Source organism: Gorilla gorilla, chromosome 5, assembly GCF_029281585.2.
Source record: "Gorilla gorilla gorilla isolate KB3781 chromosome 5, NHGRI_mGorGor1-v2.1_pri, whole genome shotgun sequence".
Taxonomy (NCBI): Eukaryota; Metazoa; Chordata; class Mammalia; order Primates; family Hominidae; genus Gorilla; species Gorilla gorilla.
The window spans coordinates 51,331,169-51,347,969 of NC_073229.2; positions in this window are offsets into that span (position 1 = coordinate 51,331,169).

Sequence of the window (16,801 nt, forward strand, 5' to 3'; positions counted from 1 at the left end):
TATTTCATTTCATTTCATTTCATTTTATGAGATGGAGTCCTGCTCTGTCGCCCAGGCTGGAGTGCAGTGGCGCGATCTCTGCTCACTGCAACCTCTGCCTCTGGGTTCAAGCGATTCTCCTGCCTCAGCCTCCTGAGTAGCTGGGATTACAGGCACCTGCCACCGCGCCTGTCTAATTTTTTTATTATTATTATTTTTTGAGACAGTCTCACTCTGTTGCCAGGCTGGAGCAGGCTGGAATGCAGTGGAGCTTTTTCGGCTCACTGCAACCTCTGCCTCTCGGGTTCAAGCAATTCTCCTGCCTCAGACTCCTGAGTAGCTGGGACTACAGGCACGCATCGCGACACCCGGCTAATTTTTTGTATTTTTTTTAGTAGAGAAGGGGTTTCACCATGTTGGCCAGGATGGTCTCGATCTCTTGACCTCGTGATCTGCCCATCTTGGCCTCCCAAAGTGCTGGGATTACAGGTGGAAGCCACCGCACCCTGCCTTTTTTTTTTTTTTTTTTTGACGGAGTCTCGCTCTGTCGCCCAGGCTGGAGTGCAGTGGCGCGATCTTGGCTCACTGCAAGCTCTGCCTCCCAGGTTCACGCCATTCTCCTGCCTCAGCCTCCCAAGTAGCTGGGACTACAGGCGCCCGCCACCATGCCTGGCTAATTTTTTGTATTTTCAGTAGAGACAGGGTTTCACCGTGTTAGTGTGCCTGGCTAATTTTTGTATTTTTAGTAGAGATGGAGTTTCACCATGTTGGCCAGGCTGGTCTCGAACTCCTGACCTCAGGTGATCTGCCCTCCTTGGCCTCCCACAGTGTTGGGATTAAGGGCATGAGCCACCACACCCAGCCCACCCATTTATGTTTAGCTTATTTTCTCTCTGCCATCTATCCCGCTCAACACCCCCACTCTCACTGCCTTTGCTGGAGCCCTAAATCACCGCCCTAGCCTTCCATCCTCTCACTGCATCTGCCTCACCACTGCCAGGGTGCCGTTGGCTCTCTTCCTCTCTCCCCCTCTATAACCCCTACCCATCCTGTACAGCTCAGCCATGGCACCTACTCCAGCCCTGGTTTCCTCACAGCTCCCTGGTTTTAGGGCTAATAGGATTCACTGCATGTGTTTACTTGCTCTCCCCACGGGAGACAAACACAGTATGAAGGCAGGCCCTGGGGGTGCGGGCGGGGGTTTTGGGGGAGCTTTGTTTCCATTGTCTGCAGTGTCCAGCATGGTGTCAGGTTCAATATATGGCACTAGACTGAATGAGCAGAGGGTGGCTTGCAGAAGGATGCTTGTGAATAGGGGTGGGTGAGAGCGGGAGAAGCAGGCAGGGGCTGGATTACATAGGGCCTTACAAGCCAACTTAAGCAGCTTGGCGTTCATCCTCAGGGCAATGGGAGAGTGGCCTGGTAAGATGTACAGCGAGGGGGCAGGGGCTAATGTGGAGGCCTTCACAATGGTCACAGTGAGAGAGGAGTGGACCTGAGCTGGGACAGTGGCAGGTGGAGTGGACAGGAAAACAGAGGAGAAGTGGTTCTCAACTGGGGGCAATTTTACCCCCGCCCCTCGAAACATTTAGCATTGCCTGGAGACATCTTGGTGTCGCAGCTGGGGGAGTGCTACTGGCATCAAATGGGTAGAGGCCAGAGATGCTGCTAAATATCCTACAATGCACGGGACAGCCCCCCATGACAAGGAATGATCTGGCCTAAAGCGTCAACAGTGCTGAGGGTGAGAAACCCTGCCCTAGAGGAAAGCCCAGAGAATCGCCTGCTGGATGGAGGGAAATGGAGCGCATCTCAGCCTGAACTCTCGGAGCCACGCTGAGGCCTGACTCTTCTGTATTTTAGCCATGTAATAACCCTGAGCGAGTCACTCAACCTCTTTGCACATCGGTTTCCTCATCTTTTTTTGTTTTGTTTTTTGTTTGGTTGGGGTTTTTTTTGTTTTTTTGAGACGGAGTTTTGCTCTTGTTGCCCAGGCTGGAGTGCAATGGTGTGATCTCAGCTCACCGCAACCTCTGCCTCCCAGGTTCAAGCGATTCTCCTGCCTCAGCCTCTCAAGTAGCTGGGATTACAGGCATGCACCGCCACACCCAGCTAGTTTTGTATTTTTAGTAGAGATGGGGTTTCTCCATGTTGGTCAGGCTGGTCTCCAACTCCTGACCTCAGGTGATCTGCCTGCCTCGGCTTCCCAAAGTGCTGGAATTATAGGTGTGAGCCACTGCGCCCAGCCGGTTTCCTGACCTATTTATTTATTTATTTATTTATTTATTTATTTATTTATTTGAGACAGAGTTTTGCTATTGTTGCCCAGGCTGGAGTGCAATGGTGCAATCTCAGCTCACTGCAACCTCTGCCTCCTGAGTTCAAGCGATTCTCCTGCCTCAGCCTCCCAAGTAGCTGGGACTACAGGCATGCACCACCATGCCTGGCTAATTTTGTATTTTTTTTTTAGCAGAGACGGGGTTTCTTCATGTTGGTCAGGCTAGTCTCGAACTTCCAACCTCAGGTGGTCTGCCCGCCTCAGCCTTCCAAAGTGTTGGGATTACAGGCGTGAGCCACCGCAGCAGGCTTTCCTCATCTTTAATAAAGAATTGGGAGGATTAAGTGGTTGAATGCATATTCAGTGCCTAGGAAGGAGACTGACACATAGTAAGCACTATGTCCCTGAACTACTGTGATTTTAAAGCATCAGGCCTCTGTCCAGACTCCTGCGCTGACTCCACATCACCCCAGTCCTTCAAGGGCTGACAAGGCCCCTGGCATCTGGCTCTCCCTACGTCTATGACCCCATCTCCTATTGCTCTCCTTCTTGTTCTACGTGCTCTGTCCACCCTGGGTTCTTTTTTTTTTTTTTTTTTTTGAGATGGAGTCTCACTTGCTCTGTTGCCCAGGCTGGAGTGCAGTGACACAATCATGGCTCCTGGGTTCCGCCTCCGCCTCCCGAGTTCAAGCAATTCTCCTGCCTCAGCCTCCCAAGTAGCTGGGATTACAGGCATGTGCCAACATGCTTGGCTAATTTTTGTATTTTTAGTAGAGATGGGATTTCACCATATTGGCCAGGCTGGTCTCGAACTCCTAACCTCAAATGATCCACCCACCTCAGCCTCCCAAAGTGCTGGAATTACAGGTGTGAGCCACTGTGCCCAGTCGCACCCTGGGTTCTTTGCTGTTCCTTGCCCACACCCAGCTTATCCTGTCTCAGGGCCTTTGCCCTTGCTGTTCCCTCTGCCTTGGAGGCCCTGCCTCTGGGAGTCTATGTGATTCACTACCTCACTTCCTGAGGCCTCTGCTCAGCTGTCACTTTCTAAAGGGGTATTTCTAAACCACATAATGTTTAAAAAAAAAAAGGCAGTGGGTGCCGTGGCTCACACTTGCAATCAGTCTTTGGGAGGCCAAGGTGAGTGGATCACTTGAGCCCAGGAGTTTGAGACCAGCCTGGGCAACGAGGTGATTTTTTTATTTTTCAACAGCTAATTTCTGTATTTTTAGTAGAGACAGTGTTTCGCCACGTTGGTCAGGCTGGTCTCCATGCTGGCCAGACTGGTCTTGAACTCCTGGCCTCAAGTGATCTGCCCACCTCAGTCCCCCAAAGTGCTGGGATTACAGCATGAGCCACCGTGTCCAGCCTATTTTGCCCTGCTTTATCTTTCCTCAGATCACTTTCATCATCTAACATATTATATATTTAATTTATTTATATGCTTATTGTCTGTCTCTCTTAACTGGAATGTAAGTTTCATGAGGGCAGGCATTGTTGCCTGTTTTGTTTGCTGCTGTAAGCCCAGCTGCCTAGCATATATAAAGTTTTCCTTAAATAGAGCCAGACATGGTAGCTTGCATATGTAGTCCCAGCTATTTGGGAGGCTGAGGCCAGAGGATCACTTGAGCAAGACCAGCCTGGGCAACATACCAAGACCCTGTCTCAAACAAAAATCAAACATAAAATATTCCTTAAATAGTGCTTGAATGAATGGAGTGAGTGAAAAACCTTACTAGGAGTCAGAGAAGTAGGAAGGGAATGGAGAGAAGATAGGATGGTAGAAAGGAGTGCAGGGGCTGAGTGGACCCTGAGAGAGGCTAGGGTCCTGGCCTGGCCTGGGGCACAGAGCCTCAATTGTCTGCTTTCCCCAGGCCCTTCCACCCAGGTCTGCTCTGCTTACCAGCTCCTAGACATGGCTCTTCTAGCCCAGGCAGATGGCCAGGCCTGAACAGTGTCCTTTCCCCTCTGATAAGCTGCCTCCTTTCATGGGCACGAAGGGCAGGACGTGTCCTGCTACTCAGGAAGTGCCCAAGGGCCTGGGTGGGCCCCTGGAGTGGGCAAGGGGCTGGGCATTTGCCACCTTGGCAGCTACCCTGTGCGGAGGCAAGGCAGAGAGGAGCAAGGGGCAGGGGCCAGGACAGATCCCTACTCCTCCCCAACATGCTCCCCAAACTTCTCATTCAGTCAACAAATCTCTATTTTAATTTTTTTTTTTTTTTTTTGGGACAGAGTTTCACTCTTGTTGCCCAGGCTGGAGTGCAATGGAGCGACCTTGGCTGACTGCAACCTCTGCCTCCTGGGTTCAAGCTATTCTCCTGCCTCAGCCTCCTGGGTAGCTGGGATTATAGGTGCCCCCCACCATGCCGGGCTAATTTTTTGTATTTTTATTTATTGATTGATTGAGATGGAGTTTTGCTCTTGTTGCTCAGGATGGAGTTCAATGGCGCAATCTCGCCTCACCGCAACCTCTCCCTCCTGGGTTCAAGCAATTCTCCTGCCTCAGCCTCCTGAGTAGCTGGGATTACAGGCATGCACCGCCATGCCTGGCTGATTTTGTATTTTTAGTAGAGATGGGTTTTCTCCATGTGGGTCAGGCTGGTCTCGAACTCCCAACCTCACGTGGTCCACCTGCCTCTGCCTCCCAAAGTGCTGGGATTACAGGCGTGAGCCACTGCACCTGGCCAGCAAATCTCTATTGAGAGGCTGTTGGGAGTACAGCTGTGAACAGTCCCTGCCCTGGCTGGGTTTCTATGATTGGCTGCAGCTCAGCTTCTTTTGAACCTGAGAGACCAGGTGTCGGTTTCCAGCCCCTCTCACCCCAACAGGCCTTTTTTTTTTTTTTTTTTTTTTGATACAGTCTCACTCTGTCGCCCAGGCTGGAGTGCAGTGGCACAGTCTCAGCTCACTGCAACCTCCGCCCCCCGGGTTCAAGCAATTCTCCTGCCTCAGCCTCCCAAGTAGCTGGGATTATAGGCACCTGCCACCATACCCGGCTAATTTTTGTATTTTTTAGTAGAGACGGGGCTTTGCTATGTTGGCCAGGATGGTCTGGAACTCCTGACCTCAGGTGATCCACCTGCCTTAGCCTCCCAAAGTGCTAGGATTACAGGTGTGAGTCACTGTGCCTGGCCCTGAATACAATTTAAATGCTATGTAAATAGTTGTTATACTATACTGTTTTAAAATTTGTGGGTTTTTTTTTTTTTTCAGATATTTTCAAATGGAAGTTGGTTTACATCTGTGGATGTGGAGCCACAGATACAGAGGGCCGACTGTAGTAAGCAGAACATTGCCTCAAAGCCCTTCCCGGTTCATTCCTTAGTCCCTGCCTACCACGGCTCCTAGGCTGAACCCTTGCTGGACTGGACCCAAAGCTGGGCGATGGCTCACTGGGCTCTGAAAATGCAATGAGGGAGTGAGGCAGGCTGCCCATCATTCCTCCAGCCCCCAGGGGGTAAACAGAAAGCACTTGGCCAACCCTGATGGCAGTGAGCAGCCACGCACCTGACAGATGAGCCGCTAGCAGCATGTCCCACCCCAGTCCCTACTGTTTGGCCAGGACCAATATGTCCCTGATGTTTGCCTTTGTGCCCATGCTGGCCGGTAGCCAGGCCCTGCCCTCAGCCTCTGGCACCCCACGTCTCCAAGGCCTGAGCTCCTATCCCTGGCCTACTGGCTGAGCAGGGCGAGAACCGGATGAAGACAGGAGGAGCCGTCACCAGGGATCCTGGCCTCGGGGAACTGAGGCCTTAGATGTGGCTGGGGCTGGAGCAAACACTAGAAAGACTGACTGGCAAGAGAAGGGCATGTGGGAGGGAGGCTGGGAAAAGGGGTGCCTCTGGAGGGAAGGGAATGTCTGGGGCTGATGGAGGGAGATGTTTTTCTGTCTACCTTTTTTTTTTTTTTTTTGAGATGGAGTCTCACTCTGTCGCCCAGGCTGTAGTGCAGTGGCATGATCTGATCTCAGCTCGCTGCAAGCTCCGCCACCTGGGTTCACGCCATTCTCCTGCCTCAGCCTCCCGAGTAGCTGATACTACAGGCGCCCACCACCACGCCTGGCTAATTTTTTTGTATTTTTAGTAGAGACGGGGTTTCACTGTGTTAGCCAGGATGGTCTCGATCTCCTGACCTCGTGATCTGCCCACGTTGGCCTCCCAAAGTGCTGGGATTACAGGCATAAGCCACTGCGCCCAGCCTGTCTGCCTTTTGGTTGTTGTTGTTTTTTGAGACGAAGTCTTTCTGTGTTGCCAGGCAGGAGTGCAGTGGCGTGATCTCGGCTCACCGCAACCTCTGCCTCCCAGCCTCAAGCGATTCTCCTGCCTCAGCCTCCTGAGTACCTGGGACTACAGGCACGTGCCACCACTCCCAGCTAATTTTTGTATTTTTAGTAGAGACAGGGTTTCACCATGTTGGCCAGGATGGTCTCAATCTCTTGACCTCGTGATCCACCTGCTTCGGCCTCCCAAAGTGCTGGGATTACAGGCGTGAGCCACCATGCCCAGCACTCTGTCTGCCTTTGTACCACTTGAACGTTCCTTGTGACTGTGAAACCCAGTCCAAATACACACATACATGCTTACATGAACACACAGATAGATGACGGCTGGGAGAAAGCTGCAGCAGTTGCCCTGGATGCGCTGCCTGCATCCCTCAGCTTTCCGCCCCACCTATGAAGGCTGTTTATTGAGCTCTTTGGCAACTCTCTGCCCGAAGGTCTTTTTTCTGGCTGTGGGAGATTGGCTGGTCATGGCCACAGGGCAGGCTGGAGGTGCCAGGGAGTTAAGGCCCCAGAAGCAGCCTTCAAGCAATGACCGACCAGCAGTTGATGAAAAACCCTGCTGGGCACGGTGGCACACGACTAATCCTAGTGACTCGGTAGGCTGAGGTGGGAGGATCACTTGTGCCCAGGAGTCCAAGGCTGCAGTGAGCTATAATCCTGCCACTGCACTCAGGCCTGGACAACAGAGCAAGATCTTTTTTTTTTTTTGAGACTGAGTTTCACTCTTGTTGCCCAGGCTGGAGTGCAATGGCGTGATCTTGGCTCACCGCAACCTCTGCCTCCCAGGTTCAAGCGATTCTCCTGCCTCAGCCTCCCTAGTAGCTGGGATTACAGGCATGAGCCACCATGCCCGGCTAATTTTGTATTTTTAGTAGAGGTGGGGTTTCTCCATGTTGGTCAGGCTGGCCTCAAACTCCCGACCTCAGGTGATCCACTTGCCTTGGCCTCCCAAAGTGCTGGGATTACAGGCGTGAGCCGCCGCACCCAGCCAAGTCACACTCTGTCGCCCAGGCTGGAGTGCAGTGGCACGACTCGGCTCACTGCAACCTCCACCTTCCAGGTTCAAACGATTATCCTGCCTCAGCCTCCCAAGTAGCTGGGATTACAGGCGTGTGCCACCACACCCAGCTGATTTTTGTATTTGTTTAGTAGATACGGGGTTTCACCATGTTGGCCAGGCTGGTCTTGAACTCCTGACCTCAGGTGATCCACCTGCCTTGGCCTCCCAAAGTGCTGGGATTACAGGCATAAGCCACCGTGCCTGGTCGAAAGATATCACTAAAAAAAAGAGGCCGGGTGCAGAGTGGCTCATTGCTATAATCCCAGCACTTTGGGAGGCTGAGGCAGGAGGATTGCTTATGGCCAAGAGTTTGAGACCAGCCTGAGAAACATGAGATCACGTCTCTACAAAAAGTAAAAAATTATCTGGGCATGGTGGCATGCACCTATAGTCCCAGCTACTTGGGAGGCTGAGGCAGGAGGATCGTTTGAGCCCAGGAGGTTGAGACCACAGTGACCCTTGATATTGCCACTGCACTGCAGCCTGGATGACAGAGCAAGACGCTGTCTCAAAATAATTAATTAATTAATTAATTAATTAAACTAGAAACCCCCTGCTGCCGGGCAGCTTGCTTGGGTCAACTCTGAGGCATATTCTCGCCTGGCTCCCTGAGCTCCCCAGAGGTAACTGGTTCGATGACACCTCCATTCTTGGCATCCTTCCCTCCGCTGCCTCACTTCTTCACTCCTCTGCTGATGTTTGCTGTGGCCACCTCCATTCATATGTGTGTCCTCTGACCTTTGTCTCAGGGTCTGCATTCTGGGGACCCCAAACCAAGACAGAGATACCAAGATGAGTCTTCAACAACTTATAATCAGACTGAGAGGTGAAATCCACAGAGTTAGGATAATGAAGTACTATTAATAATAAGAGAGCATATATAGTAAATTTAGCCACGATGACTTGCCTCTTTTAAGCACTGGCTCTGTGCCAGGAACGGATCACTGGGCTCAATGTCTGTTATCTTATTGAGTACTCACCAGAGTCCTTGTGTCACTCCATTTGCATTGCTATAAAGAGATACCTGAGACTGGATAATTTATAAAGAAAAGAAGTTTCATTGGCTCATGGTTCTGCAGGCTGTATAGGAAGTATGACACCAGCATCTGTTCCTGGTGAGGGCCTCAAGAAGCTTCCAATCATGGTAGAAGGCAAAGGGGGAGCAGGTGTCTCACATGGTAAGAGAGACAGTGAGGGAGAGAAAGAGGTGGTAGGTGCCACACACTATTTTTTTTTTTTTTTTTGAGATGGAGTCTCACTCTTGTCGCCCAGGCTGAAGTGTGATGGCACAATCTCAGCTCACTGCAACCTCCACCTCCCAGGTTCAAGCGATTCTCCTGTCTCAGCCTCCCAAGTAGCTGGGATTACAGGCACACACCACCACACCTGGCTAATTTTTTGTATTTTTAGTAGAAATGGGGTTTCACCGTGTTAGCCAGGCTGGCCTCAAACTCCTGACCTCAGGTGATCTGCCTGTCTCGGCCTCCCAAAGTGCTGGGATTACAGGCATGAGCCACCGTGCCCGGCCGGTGCCACACTCTTTTTAAACAACCAGATCTCACGTGAACTCAGAGCAAGAACTCACTTATCACTGCTAGGAGGGCACCAAGCCATTCATAAGGGATTCACCCCCATGACCCAAGCACCTTCCACCAGTCCCCACTTCCAACATTTGGGATTACATTTCAACATGAGATTTGGAGGGGACACATATCCAAACCATATCACATTGCCCCATGACCCCCCAAATCTCATATCCTTCTCACATTGCAAAACACAATCATTCCTTCCCAGTAGTCCCCAAAATTCTTAACTTGTTCCACCATCAATCAATCAAAAGTCCCAAGTCCCAAGTCCAAGATCTCACCTGGAGATGAGTTTCTTCCACCTATGAGCCTGTGAAATCAAAGACAAGTTATTTATTTCCCAGATACAACGGTAATACAGGCATTGGGTAAACATTCTTATTCCCAAAGAGAGAAATTTACCAAAAGAAAGGGTCAAGACATCTCACACAAGTCCTACATCCAGCAGGGCAGTCATTAAATTTTTTTTTTTTTTTTTTTTTTTTTGAGACAGAGTCTCGCTCTGTCCCCCAGGCTGGAGTGCAATGGTGCGATCTTGGCTCACTGCGAACTCCGCCTCCCAGGTTCCAGCCATTCTCCTGCCTCAGGCTCCCAGGTAGCTGGGACTACAGGTGCCTGCCACCACGGCCGCTAATTTTTGTATTTTTAATAGAGACGGAGTTTCACCTTGTTGGTCAGGCTGGTCTGGAACTCCTGACCTCAGGTGATCCACCACCCTCAGCCTCCCAAAGTGCTGGGATTATAGGCATGAGCTACAGAACCCGGTCCAGTCATTAAATCTTAAAGCTCCAAAATAATCTCCTTTGACTCCATGTCCCACATCTTGGGTAGCTCTGCCCTTGTGGCTTTGGAGGGTGCAGCCCCTGTGGGTGCTCTTCGTTGAAGCTGAGTGCCTGCAGCTTTTCCAGGCTCAGTATGCAAGCTGCCGGTGGCTCTACCATTCTGAGGTCTGGAGCATGGCAGCCTCCTTCCCACAGCTCCACTAGGCAGTGCCCTGATAGGGACTCTGTGGGGATTCCATTTCCACATCTTTCCTCCCCTGTGGCAGGCTGTACCTCTGTGGCAGTCTTCTGCCTGGGCACCCAGCCGTTCTCATACATTCTCTGACATCTAGGGGGAAGCTGTCAAGCCTCCTTCATGCTTGCACTCTGTTCACATGCAGACTTAACACCACATGGAAGCTGCCAAGGCTTACGGCTTGCACCCTCCAGAATGGCAGCCCAAGCCATACCTGGTGCCCTTTGAGCCACAGCTGGACATGGAGCAGCTGGGATGTGTGCAGCACTGTCTCAAAGCTGGGCAGGGCAGCAGGACCCTGGGCCTGGCCCAGAAAACCAGTCTTTCTTCCTAGGCCTCTGGGTCTGTGATGGGAGGGGCTGCCTCTAATGATTTCTGAAATGCCTTCGAGGCCTTTTTTTTTCCATTGTCTTGGATATTAGCACTTGGCTCCCTTTTAGTCTTGAAATTTTCTCTAGCAAGTGATTGCTCCACAGCCTGCATGTATTCCTCTTCTGAAAATGCTTTTTTCATGAGCCGGGCACAGTGGCTCACGCCTGTAATCCCAGCACTTTGGGAGGCTGAGGTGGGTGGATTGCCTGAGGTTAGGAGTTCAAGACCAGCCTGGCCAAAATAGTGAAACCTTGAGTCTACTAAAAATACAAAAAGTTAGCCGCCATGGTGGTGGGTGCCTGCAATCCCAGCTACTAGGGAGGCTGAAGCAGGAGAATCGCTTGAACCCAGGAGGCGGAGGTTGCAGTGAGCCAGGATCATGCCATTGCACTCCAGCCTGGGCAACAAGAGCAAAACTCCATCTCAAGAAAAGAAAAGAAAATGCTTTTTTCTTTCTCTGCCACATGGTCAGGCTGCAAAGTTTCCAAACTTTTAAGCTCTGCTTCCCTTTTAAATATAAGTTCCAACTTTAAGTCATTTATTTGCTCCCATATCTGATTATAGGTTGTTAGAAGCAGTCAGGCTACATCTTGAATGCTTTACTGCTTAAAAATTTATTCCACCAGATGCCCCAATCATCAGTCTTAAGTTGAAACTTCCACAAATCCCTACAGCATGGAGACAATGCAACCAAGTTCTTTGCGAGGGCATAACACGGGTGACCTTTGCTCCAGTTCCCAATAAGTTCCTCATTTCCATCTGACATCTCATCAGCTTGGCATTCACTATCCATCTCACTATCAGCATTTTGGTCACAACCATTTGACCAGTCTCTAAGAAGTTCCAAACTTTCCCTCAACTTCCTGTCTTCCTCTTAGCCCTCCAAACTCTTCCAACCTCTACCCCATTATTGAGTTCCAAAGCCACTTTCACATCTTCAGGTATCTTTATAGCAATGCCCCACTCTTGGTGCCAGTTTTCTTCCCCTGTTGGTCCGTTCTTGCATTGCTCTAAAAAAATACCTAAGACCATGTAATTTGTAAAGAAAAGAGGTTTAATTGGCTCACAGTTCTGCAGGCTGTACAGGAAGCATGGCACCAGCATCTGCTCCTGGTGAGGGCCTCAGGAAGCTTCCAATCATGGTGGAAGGCAGAGGGGGAGCAGGCATACCACGTGGTGAAAGAGGAAGCAAGAGAGAGAGCAAGGAGAGAGGTGCCACATTTTTTTTTAACAACCAGATATTGTACAAACCCAGAGTAAGAACTCACTCATTACCATGAGGAGGGCACCAGTCATTCAAGAGGGATACACCCCCTTAACCCAAACACCTCCTACCAGGCCCCACCTCCAACATTGAAGATTACATTTCTTTTTTTTTTTTTTTTTTTTTGAGATGGAGTCTAGCTCTGTTACCCAGGCTGGAGTGCAGTGGCACGATCTCAGCTCACTGCAACCTCTGCCTCCCAGGTTCAAGCGATTCTCCTGCCTCAGCCTCCCAAGTAGCTGGGACTACAGGTGGGTGCCATCATGCTCGGCTAATTTTTGTATTTTTAATAGAGACAGGGTTTCACCATGTTGGCCAGGCTGGTCTCGAACTCCTGACCTCGTGATCTGCCCACCTCGACCTCCCAAAGTGCTGGGATTACAGGCATGAGCCACTGCACCTGGTGAGGATTACATTTCAACATGAGATATCCAAACAGTATCAGTCCTCTACAGTTGTTACTTCATAATCCCCATTTGACAGATAAGAAAGGTGAGGTTTAGAGAAGGCTTTTGTTCAAGGTTAGGAGCTATACTGGCCGGGCGTGGTGGCTCACACCTGTAATCCCAGCACTGTGGGAGGCCGAGACAGGTGGATCACAAGGTCAGGAGTTCAAGACCAGCCTGGCCAACATGGTGAAACCCCGTCTCTACTAAAAATACAAAAATTAGCCAGGCACAGAGGCAGGCGCCTGTATTCCCAGCTACTCGGGAGGCTGAGGCAGGAGAATTGCTTGAACCTGGGAGGCAGAGGTTGCAGTGAGCCAAGATCACGCCACTGCACTCCAGCTTGGGCGACAGAGCAAGACTCTTATCTCAAAAAAAAAAAAAAAAAAAAAAAAAGAGCTAGGCAGTGGCAGGTTGGCCTGGAGAGCCTAGGCCCCAAACAGGGGTGGTCCCTAAGCACTGACTGCATTGTGGAGAGCAGAAAAGAGAGAGGCTAGAGGTCCTTGGCGTGACCTTTCAGGAAGGGAGACATTTAAGCTGAGCCTTGAGGGATGGGCAGACGTTGGGAAGATGAAGAGTCCTGTGGAGGGCCTTCGGCCTCAGTTTTCTCATCTGTCGAGTAGGCCTAATAATAGTACCCCTCCCATAGGGCCATTTGGGGATTAAGTGAGTTGATATAGACATAAAGAGCCTGTAGTAAGTGTTCACTAAATGCTAATTATTATTGACTATGAATGGGAACAATGTGAGCTGTCGGGTGTGGTCCTGGTTGGAGGTCTGAACAGGTTCCAGAGGCAACCTTCCAGTTCCCGATCCCAGCACCCAGGCCCTGAAGGGAGAGAGCTGGAAAGGCCAAAAATAAATAAATAAATAAATAAAAACGTTAATCAGTCTGGAGAGTCTGGAGCCCCTGAACTTGGGATTTTAGTCAGGCAGGCTGCATTCTTGCATTTTCCTTTTTCAAAGAACATCACAACCTCTGTCACCCAATCTTCACATCTCCATTCCCGACAGCCTGGAAGTCCTCCCTTCTGTCTAACCTCTTGGCTTCCTCCTGTGCCTTTTGTGTGTGGGACAAAGGGAGAGCTAATGAATCTCAGTGATTGGCACTGGAGTTGGCTGGAAGCAGGGCAGGTGGAGCCTGTGTGTGGTCCACAGACTGTGGTGCCAGAGAAAACTCACCCTGGGTTCAAAGGCCTGTCTGGCTCAGGATGGAGGGAGTGGGCCAGGGGCCCCCACTGGAAGGTGGAATCAGAGATCTTGGAGGCAGCTGCAGTTGGAGGCTGGAGACAGGCCTTGGTGAAGTCCCTGTCCCAGCTTCGAGGCTCCTCCCAGCCACTGCTGGGGAAGTGTTCGGGGCAGGGCCTGTGAGGGGTCCTCTGCTGGGCTGCTCTGCCTTTGTCTGGGCATAGCTCCTGAGTGAAAAGAGATTCTCCTCCCAGATTCCCCAGCTGTGACCCTTCTGCAGCATGGAAGTGACGCCTCCGGGCTCTGGCGACAAGCAGACCCAAGTCTAAGTCACAGCTCTGTCACTTATTAGCTTATGACATTGAGCAAACCCCTTCACCTCCCTGAGCTTTCCGTATGTGAAAAATGAGGATGCCTTGCTGGCTGTACAGCCTTCACCAACCTGTTAAACAGCTGAGTTTCCATTCCCCATCTGGAGCATGGGAATGATCCATTAGCTGTTTGATCAGCAGCAAGTCCCAACAGCTTGGTAAGCCTCAGTTTCCTCATCTGTAAAATGGGAACTAGAATGAGTTAAGACTAAGCACCAACACACCCAAGCACCATGGCACCACCTAGGGGTGGGCGTCAGGTGTTGGCGATGGTTGGTCATTTGTTCCTCCCTTCTGAATCCTCCCCACGTGCCTCACCCTGGGTAGCTTTTCTCTTCGCTCTCCCAGCCAACTCCGGACAAACACAGAGAGCTGCTGGTACGCTGGGGTCACTCCTGGGAGTGGCTACATTTTGAAATAGAGCATAGAATGACAGCAGTGCCAACCACAGGAAAGAGCTGCTGATGTTCAGCTTGGCCCAATCCATGTCTATCACGGGCTTGCAGGGGGTCAGGAGCTGGATTGCAACTGGGGGTCATGGCAACCAGGGACACCAAGGCCCTTGGGGAGTCCTCCCCCTCATGCCCCTGCTTTGGCTGGGAGGGGAGAGGAGACTGCCGGCGCAATGGTTCTTCAGGGTTGGTTCACCCGGGGACTCAGGCTGAGTGGGGGCAGTGCTTGGCAGGAATCCATCTCTGTCTTCTGGGAACCACCCTTTGGAGCTCAAGGAGACTGATCACAGGCCCTTCTATCCCTGGGGACCCCCTTCCAGGGACCCTGAGATTCCACACTTTGCTGCTTCCTGCAGCAAAGTGACAGGGATCCCAGTGTTTCCTGTGAAATGAGCCCCGCACAGGGCTGGCACACAGCAGGCCCCCACTGAGGGTCTATGGGATGAATGAGTGATTGGAGATGCGGAGGAAAAAGCAGAGGACCTAGGTTGGCCCTCAGCGCCCCTCCGAGTCCTTCCATGGGCTCTACTAGGCTGCTCCTCTGTCCTGGGCTTCCTCCCTATCCACAGGAACATGGGAATGCTGGGATTAACGTCCCCAGTACTACCCTCAACCAAAAAGCACAGGAGTTAGTGGTTAAACAACCTGCTCCCCACCTTGGCTCTCCCGCCCCTTGGTGGGACAACCCGAAGCTGTAGGGCATAGCCCCTGAGAATGTTGCCAGCAGGGTAGAGCCTCTGTGCCAACCAGGCTTGTGCTTCCCGGGATCTTCTCCCAAATAAACCACTATCCCCAGGTCCTGGCCTCAGCGTCCACTTTAGAGGAACGCAAATGAACCCAGGGTCCCAAGCTTTGCTACTACCAGCTATGTGATGATGAACAAACGAAATAACATCTCTGAGCCTCAATTTCCTCACTCATCTGGTGTCTCCATGATGGCTGCTCTCCACCGTGGTGAGGGTAGCGGGGTAGCATTGCCTGGGAGGGTGGGGTGCAGTCTATGGACTGAGAGCACCTGGCTGGTTTCCTCTGGAATTGCTCTCCTGGGGTGGTGAAGCTGTCTGCATACTGTAAAAATGGATGCATGACACTGCACATTTTTCAGAAGCCATGGAACTGCACAAAAAGAAAAATGAGCCCTCATGCAAACTGGTGTTTCATTAATGATAATGTATCAATATTGTTTCCACAGTTGTAACACACATATCACACCAGAGCACCACGGTAATCATAGGGGAATCTGTGAGAGGGTGAGGGGGGTATATGACAACTCTACATTATCTGCTCAATTTTTCTGTAAACCTAAAACTGTTCTGCAAAAATAAAGTCTTTTAATTAAAAAGAAAAAGAGCAATCTGTGGGCAGCCAGCGCAGGGCTTTCTTCGGAGTTGCTCTCCCAGGAGTCCCACCCACCCTAGATGAGGGTCAGAAGGGAGGAGGATGTTGGCTGGCCTGCCACATGCATCAGTTAATCAGCAGGATGATTAAGCCACTGGACTCCTTCCCTGCCCAGGATTCCAGGAGGGACTGGCGTGGTCACAATGTGGACTCAGGAGGTTAGAATTTTCCTGTGAACCAGGCGGATGCCCTGCCCGTCCCAAGGCCCTTGGGAGGCTGGGGAGGGGAAGCAGGTGTGGAGAGAGAACGAAAGCCACCTCCCCAAGCATGACAGCCTGTCTGGTTCTGTCAGCTCCTACACTGTGACATGCCCCATCAACCCCTCAGTCTAGGGGCCCCAGAGGGCAGAAAAGTCACCCTCACACCCCATATCCTGTTATCTCCAAGGACCGATGTAATTTGCTCTTGACTCCCTTGAATCTGCCCACTTCTCTCCTTTCCTGTTTCCCTCCCCCACACCCAGCCCCAGCACCTGCTGCCTGGACCCTGTGGCAGCCCCTCTCAGCAGTGCTGCCCTCAGAGACAGGGAGTGGGCTTCAAAACCCAGCTACCAGCCAGTCCTCCCAGGCAAAAGCCCTCCATGGCTTCTCATTGCTTAAGACAAAGACCAATCCCTTCCTGTGGCTCCAAGTCCTGCCTGGCCTCGGCCCCATCTCTTGCCGGGGCCCTTCCTGCTCCATTACAGCTGCGCTGCTTGCTCCTTCCTGGAGCGTGTTCACTGTGTTCCTTCCTGCCTCTGGGCCTTTGCACTTTCCATTCCCCAATGCTTGGAATGTCAGTTCAAGTGTCACTTCCTCAGGGAATCCCTCCTGCCTCTCCCTACCTCCCCACCCATCCCCTACTGCTCTAGCCTCCCTTGGGAGAGCTCCAGTCTTGTATAATCACACCCTACTCTCCCACAGCACATGGCAAAGTTGCAATATAATTTAGGTAAGTGATTCAGACCTGCACCCAAACTTGAATTCCAAGAGGGCAGGGCTGCATCTACTTGGGGTCACTATAGTACCCCAGCATCCTGTACAGCACTTGGCACACAGCACAGACTCAATAAATATTTGTCAAGTGGCAGAATGCAGCCCTCCACCCCAGACTGCTTGCCTCAAAAGTTAGA